Below are 8,354 nucleotides of genomic sequence, written 5' to 3'. Positions count from 1 at the left end.
TCATGCCAAAAGAAAGAAGGAAGTGTCTTAAGATACCTTTGCAATCCTCTCTCAAATCGTCAACCAAACTCAATATGATCTTCTTACGTCTCCATGAGTAAACTGACTTGGTCGTCATCACATAAGCATTGTAACTCTCATATATCAAAACCAATATTCTACAAGAAAATGGATAGCACATCCCGTGTTTGTACTACATCCAACAAGTTACTAAAAGTCACCCAACAGCCCAAACAACAACCAGTAGATATATAGAACACAACCAGCGCAATAACACGTCGAGCGACAAGCTCGGTTCATATCTAATAACATTATATTTTGAACTCTTTATCTCTTATTTGTATTCAGAAATTTTTTTATAATAACAAAACAATATACTCAGGTTATTCCATAAATTTTCCAGCCATAAAACGCTGCAAGAACACCTCCCAAACAGTCCAACAATCAACAACATTACTAACAAGCCTTTCGATCGAAATCTCACAGGTTCTAGCTTCAATGTCTTAGCCGTATCTTGGATAAGATTAAATACATGTAGATTAAAAGGTTCCTTACATTAAAAATATATAACAACTCCAATTTGAGCTTAGTTCACTGCAAAATATTCTTCCAACGCAGCCACAAGAACAAGAAGCAAAATTACCAATCAATTCGAGTTTCTCGCGACCAGAATCACTTTGGAAGACTTGAAATCATCTAGGGTTGATATGAAAACCTTAGAAGAGTATTTTATAGAACTTAAATCACTTTAAACAACTCCCCACACGAACTGGAACCACACAAAAATCAGTAACCACAAGAAGAACAAGAAACTCACTGCAGCCACGGGATTCCTGACACTTGATTTGTGTTGTTTGCCCTTGGTTTGGGTCTTGGATCATGAGAGAACGTTGAGAGAAAGTTTTTACGTGTATAGGGTCTAAAGAGAGTGAAAATTAATGAGTTAAAACGGGTATTAGGCATCACATGTATATCAAAACATCTCAATTGCCTAAGTGGATCCCATAGGGAGCTGCTTGCGTAATCTCGCAAAAATGTGAATATATCTCTACTCTGATGTCGTATTGGAAAACAGTTATTGATTTGGAACGTAGACTCATTGACCTTCAATTTGATTTGTGGATCAACCCGTAATTCTTATTATATTGAGAGAAAAGCTCTGCTACATTTGACCTAATGTTCAGCATATTTATGAATGTAACTTGTGATGATCATTGCTAACTTTTGTTCTACAACTCGTTTGACTTCAAAATGTAGCACATGACTATCATACGACTAAAATAACTCATAACACAACCTCTTTATCTTGTGAAGAGCCCTAGTCTCACCCCAAAAGTATATGTAACATTCCCAACTTGTCGACGTTCAATGAAACTTATTTTCTTCAATTCGTTTCTCTTGGTACGTGTTATTCATGATATTAAATATTTGTAACCTCAGAGGTAACATAATTAACTTACTTTATGTACCTTCAAAGATGATCTCGTTTTTTTCACTCACATCAATTGACTTATGACGTACTCTTATGTACGAAAACATGGGGTGTAACATAATTTCCCCCTTTGGAACATTCGTCCTCGAATGTTGACTGATGCGCCTATTAGTCTCATAACCTATAGCTTTTATAAATATTTTAATATTGTCCTTGCCATCTGGGCAACTGTTCTGTGAATAAATCCAAAGACTAGGGCATTCCCCCCTTTAGCCTCTTTCTCACACCATTACTTGTGGTTGGAATTCTTCCAATCTCTTAATTGTTGCTACCTTCTGTCATGCAGCATATATGACTCTGACCTTTTATGTGTGTATGTGTGACTCTTTTTCCCTTTTCTCCTCCAGCTTTTAGCCAATCTCTAGTCCTTACTTTGTGAACATATACATAACTATGACAAGTTGTCCCTATAGGCATCTATAGGTGTACTGAAGTTTTTCGCTCGATACTTTGTCGAACTTATGACTGTTGCTATATTTTGTTTCATAGCCTCAGTTATCTATAATTAAGGCTTTACTACATCTAGGTAGGTCATACTATGTCATAACTCTTACTTCGGTTTATTATTACTGGGGCCTGCTACCCTACTCCAGGTTACTCTCGGCTTATCCTATATGTATAAATCTAAGTCCTTTAATACTTCCTCATTACTGTTCATCTTAAGAATTACAGTCTAATCTCATCTCATACATTGGAACTTTTTTCCATATATTGTTGATTCATCTTAATGTTGATCTATAATCTACCACTGATAACTTGAAACCTCTTACGTAATACATTTTTACTAGGGCTCACGTCTCATCTGGAAACATCTGAAGTACTTGCCTGATTCACATAGGTACTATACTATACCTCAATAACCGTATTTCAGAGCATCCCAACTTGCTTCATCTTACGGGGGTATTCTAATCCCGTGCTCATGAAATCACTTTTCTTTAAATCATTAGTCAATCAAAGTCCTAAACACCATCCTCTTATCTATCACAATTATACCTTTATTCTACTACCAGGGCAGCATTCCATTTATTCTAATGGTCTTAGTCTTAGACTCCTCCGAATTCATTCAAGCTATAATGAGCTTTCTATAACTTACGGAAACCATCAGCTCTTTTGTGTTGATGGGCTTAATCCCAAGGCCTTACCTATTCTTCTCACCTTCTCACTCACCTTTTCTTATCCTTACTCCTATCTAACTAAAACCTTGTCACTCTACCATACTTTAGATTGCGATCTACAAATATCTATTCATACTACTCGCAGCCTTCCTTTAACTTGCTAGCACTATATATTTCCTTTTGTACCTTCACAGTTGTCTTTAAATGTATGTTATTACTTTTCCTAGTCGTTCTGCCACTTGTTGCATGAATACTTGGCTTATCTTAGTTCCCACACATATTTGAATTCCATGCAACCTATATGATCTCGAATATTACTTTTGATTTTACTTCCCATTCATTAGTTACGATAGGTGCCACTTTCTTATGGAGTGCATACGATGTTGTAGTGACACTGTTGTTACAAGACCATTTCTTCTTTAGGTCAATATGCGTAGGTTGAAGCCTTCTTCCTTATTTCCTCGTCAAGTCTTTGGTGGTAATACTTTGGGGAGACCCTATGACTCCTGTAAAGTTGTGAGCTTATGACATCGTATACCTGAAGGAATATTTTATGTTCTTACTCGCCTATAATTATTCGTAGTAACTTTCCTCCACGCCCTTGTGCTCATAGTGTTGTTTCTTAATTGAAATTTTGATTGTCTTCCCAGTTGCACTTACTTTTACTTCCAAAACACTTATACGATGCCTTTAACTACCCCAACTCATATCTGAATATTTCTCAAGGATCATGATGTCACATCTACGAGACTAAATTCTGTATGTTGGGGTTCACTATGTTACCTTGCACGATCTGTTGATTTATCTGTATCCTCTTGTGTAGCCATAACTAGACTCTTCCTGAATCAACTACTAGCTACTCATTGGTCCATTCTCATATTTATATTCTGCGTAATCTATCTTTGTTTATTTCCTTTGTCTTAATTTACCTCTCGCACGGGATCCTTATATATCAAGTGCTCATTTACACATATTTATGAATAACATCTAGGGCGTGAACCCATACTTCCTCTCCCCGTCGTCGTGCTTGGGTAATGTTCTGGAGTCATAACATATATGTAAGCTCTGAATAAATGCAATCTCATTCCTTTCGCCTTTTTACCGCATTCTTCCTATACTATTCCATAGCTACCTCATCATCTTTGGCATCTTTTCACATCTTCACTGACATCTTACTCACTTTGCGGTAACCCTTTTGTACTAAGGATAACTAAATTTCTTGCACATGAGGGTGACACCTAGTGTAACTGGCACACTTAATCCCTTAGGCTTAACTCCGCTCATAGTGCTTACTTTAGGGAAGCGTCTTCCTGAATGACCTTTAAAGGTTATTCTTCTATTGCCCATTCTATTATTATCGGAACGCAGTCTCTAAAATTCTCACCATGTCGACTATTATCAAATCTTTCGATCCCTAATTCATGTTCAATGTATCTTGTTCACTAGCCCATACTGATTTTTATTACTCTGGGGGGTCTAACTTAACCTTCTGGTAATCACGTTGGAATTACCAACTCATTTCTCAAATGAGGATATGACGTTATGGCTTATACTCTTTTATTGTCTCAAGGCTTGTCTCCTCTTGTCTTTTTCTTCACTTGACTATAGACTCTGCCATCCTATCATATTTTGTTTTGCCGTTATCACCCATTTATCACATCTTACTCGTAATGCTTCATTTACTCTCTTCTTATTCTCGTGCTAGTATTTCTGTCTATCACCATATTCTGAAAACCTCAACAAAAAATTCTTTCACTTTTAGCTCCCCTTACACCATCTCACTGGCTCTTCAAGTCGCCTAACATTCTCTCTTTACTAGGGACGGGATCCATACTAAGGTAAACATTCATCCCTTCTAGGATTCCAGTGTCTTTCTTCTGAACTTTCGGAACATTCTATTATGCATATATAACTGTACTATTCTAGAGTGCACCATCTGGGTGTCTCACAAGGAGAACTATTACCATGTTTGGAATATCCTTCGGAAATGTCAGCTAACGCTAACAATCCATCCACCATTTTGGGTTACTCTAATCCCAGTTGAATCTTGATATCCTACCTTCTCTTAAACTATATTTGTTATCTCCCATAGGGCATAACTGAGATGAGTGTGGTCAATTGTGTATATCTTTGTGACTATTGAAGGTAACGCAGAATACTTATATTTCTCTGCCTGAATTGTAATTGATAATCTTCACTAAATGGGTACCCTGTACCCTTCTTCACCTTACTTCTTTTAGTTGTTGAAACTTGTATCTACATTCTTATTCTCTCATTGATTTTTACCATATGGGTGGATATATATTCATGTCTTAGGGCTCCTTATCAAGAAGCTTACACGTCTTAGTACACACATGATCTGCTGAAGAACTCACATTTACTTATCATAAGCATGATGCAAAATCTAGTTCCTCTGACTCAACTCTTCCGCAGCCACATTCAATCTCTTACCAATTATCTTTTTGGATGTAGGTATCATTGTATTATGAATAGAATAGAATTTAGGAGTTTGAATTCTTACAACTAAGCTCTACCATACGATCTAGAGTAAGAAGAATGAGTGACAATCCTAAATGCTTTTTAGCCTCCTGCTTATAAGTGTGGTGCACAACACACCCCTAAACAAGACTTTACTAGACACGACTTGTATTTTCCCTAGGACAAAACTGCTCTCATACCAATTTTGTCATGACCCAAACCATAGGGTCGTGACGGGCACCCGGTGCCTTACTCGACCGAGTACCAATGTAACGTATCTTTCTTATCATACCATCATGGGTAAATGGTCCAAAAGGGCCATTATGATATAACAAGTATAACATATAAGGGAATACTTGACATAGGACGACCCACCATGATATGAAAACTTATACATGTGACATACGGTCCTATAAGGGCAACATGATCATTTGTACAAATAGGTCGACAAGACCATACAAGTATCCATGTACATGATATCTGTCTACAAGTCTCTAAGAGTACATAAATGTCATGAAGTTCGGAACAGTGCCCATCATACCAATCAATATATGTCCAAAGCATACTAACCAAATGGGTAACTTCGAAGCAAGTGGAGTGCGCCAACACCTTCCGCTGAGCTGATAGACTACTAGGAGGACTGTCAACCTGTCTATCGGGACCTGGGGGTATGAACTGTAGTGTCCCTGGGAAAAAGGGACATCAGTACGAATAAATTGCCGAGTATGTAAGGCAGGAAACATAAATAAGAACCATAATGTAAAGAGAGATATAGAAGATACAACACGTAACATTTGAGTGCCTCTGAGGGATACTAACATGAAATGCTTGATATATATATATAAACATAGACTTAAAAAAAAACATACGCCTCTGTGGGCATCATCATCATATCGTACCTGGCCTCAAAGAGGACTCGGTAAAAACGTACCCGGCCATCATAAGGCTCAGTAGAATCGTAATCGGCCACGTGGAGCTCGGTAACACCCAACTGATCAGTGGTTTCACAATAGATGTCGTACCCGACCGACTATAGCGCGGCTCGGTAGAGTAAAATAGCTATATATATATATATATATATATATATATATATATATATATATATATAATGCATGCTAGAATCATGTAATCACGTTCTAAACCTTTCGGAGTTACGTAAGGTCGTCCACCTTCGATTAATGTTATGGACATCATACCATCGGTATGAACCTCAATAGTATTCAAGAATCATACATACATGCTTAGAATAACTTCATAAGGAAAGAACAACATGGACATCCTTAGTTGCTAGGAGTAGATCTGTTCTAAAATAGCATATCGTTTACATTCATTTCACTATAGATCATGCCAAAAGAAAGAAGAAAGTGCCTTAACATACCTTTGCAATCTTCTCTCAAATTGTCAACCAAGCTCAATATGATCTTCTTACGTCTCCATGAGTAAACCGACTTCGTCGTCATCACATAAGCATTGTAACTCTCATATATCAAAACCAATATTCTGCAAGAAAATGGATAGCACCTCCCGTGTTTGTACTACATCCAATAAGTTACGAAAAGACACCCAACATCCCAAACAACAACCAGTAGCTATATGGAACACAACCGGCACAATAACACGTCAAGCGGCAAGCTCGGTTCATGTCTAATAGCACTATATTTTGAACGCTTTCCCTCTTATTTGTATTCCGGAAAATGTTGATAATAACAACACATTATACTCAGCTTATTCCATAAATTTTCCAGCAATAAAACGCTGCAAGAATACCTCCTCCAATAATCAACAACATTACCAACAAGCCTTTTGATCGATATCTCATAAGTTCTAGCTTCAATGACTTAGCCATAACTTAGATAAGCTTAAATACATGTAAAGTAAGAGGTTACTTACAATTAAATAGATACAAAAACTCCAATTTGAACTTAGTTCACCACGAAATATCCTTCCAATGCAGCCACCAAAACAAGGAAGCGAAACTAGCAATCAATTCGGATTTCTCGGGACTAGACTCATTTTGGAAGACTTGAAATCACCTAGGGTTAAAATGAAAACCTTGGGAGAGTATTTTACAGAACTTAAACCACTTTAAACAACTCCCTACACGAGCTGGAATCACACCAAAATTAGCAACCACAAGAAGAACAAGAACCTCACTAGCGCCACGGGATTCCCGACACTTGATTTGTGTTGTTTGCCCTTGGTTTGGGTCTTGAATCATGAGAGAACTTTGAGAAAAAGTTTTTAGGTGTCTAGGGTCTAAATAGAGTGAAAACTAATGAGTTAAATCGGTCTCATGCATCACACACACACACACACACACACACACACACACACACACACACACACACACACACACACACATATATAAATATATATCAAGATATCTCAACCGCCTAAGTGGGTCCCATAGGGAGCTGCTTACGCATTCTCGCAAAAATATGATTATATCTCTACTTCGATGTCATATTGGAAAAATGTTTAATGCCTTGGAAACTAGAATTATAGACCTTCAATTTGACAGGTGGATCACCCCCTAATTCATGTTATATTGAGAGAAAAGCTATTCTACATTTGACCTAACTTTCAGTACATTTATGAATGTAACTTGTGATGACCTTTCCCAACTTTTGTTCTACAACTCGTTTAACTTCAAAATGTAACACACGACTATCATACGAATAAAATAACTCATAACATAACCTCTTTATTATTTTAAGAACCCTAGTCTCACCCCAAAAGTAGATGTTATAACATTCCCAACTTGTCAACTTTCGACGAAACTTATTTTTTTCAATTCATTTAGCTTCTAAGCCTTCCAACCCTCTTGGTAATTGTTATACATGATCTTAAATATTTGTAACCTCAAAGGTAACATGATTAACTTACTTTATTTACCTTCAAAGATGATCTCATTTGTATTGCTTACTTCAATTGACTTACGACGTACTATTATGTATGAAAACATGGGGTGTAACAAAAACCATGAATCGCACCTCAATTCAAGCATAGTGAACTAATCCATGTTTCCAAATTTAAAACTTACGCTGAATGAGCCTAAATAACTCCGAATGACCTCAAATTTTGCATGCAAGTCCCAATGACACAACGAACCTATACCAACTCCCGGAACTACAATCTCGAACCGATAGCAACAAAGTCAATCCTCGGTCAAACCTATCAACCTTCCAAGCCTTCAACTTTCCAACATTTATCAATCCAAGCCAAAACAACCTAGGAACCTCCAAACCCAAATACAGACATAAGCCAAA

The sequence above is a fragment of the Nicotiana tabacum genome, chromosome 19, assembly GCF_000715075.1.
Source record: "Nicotiana tabacum cultivar K326 chromosome 19, ASM71507v2, whole genome shotgun sequence".
Lineage (NCBI taxonomy): Eukaryota > Viridiplantae > Streptophyta > Magnoliopsida > Solanales > Solanaceae > Nicotiana > Nicotiana tabacum.
This window is presented reverse-complemented; position numbering follows the sequence as displayed.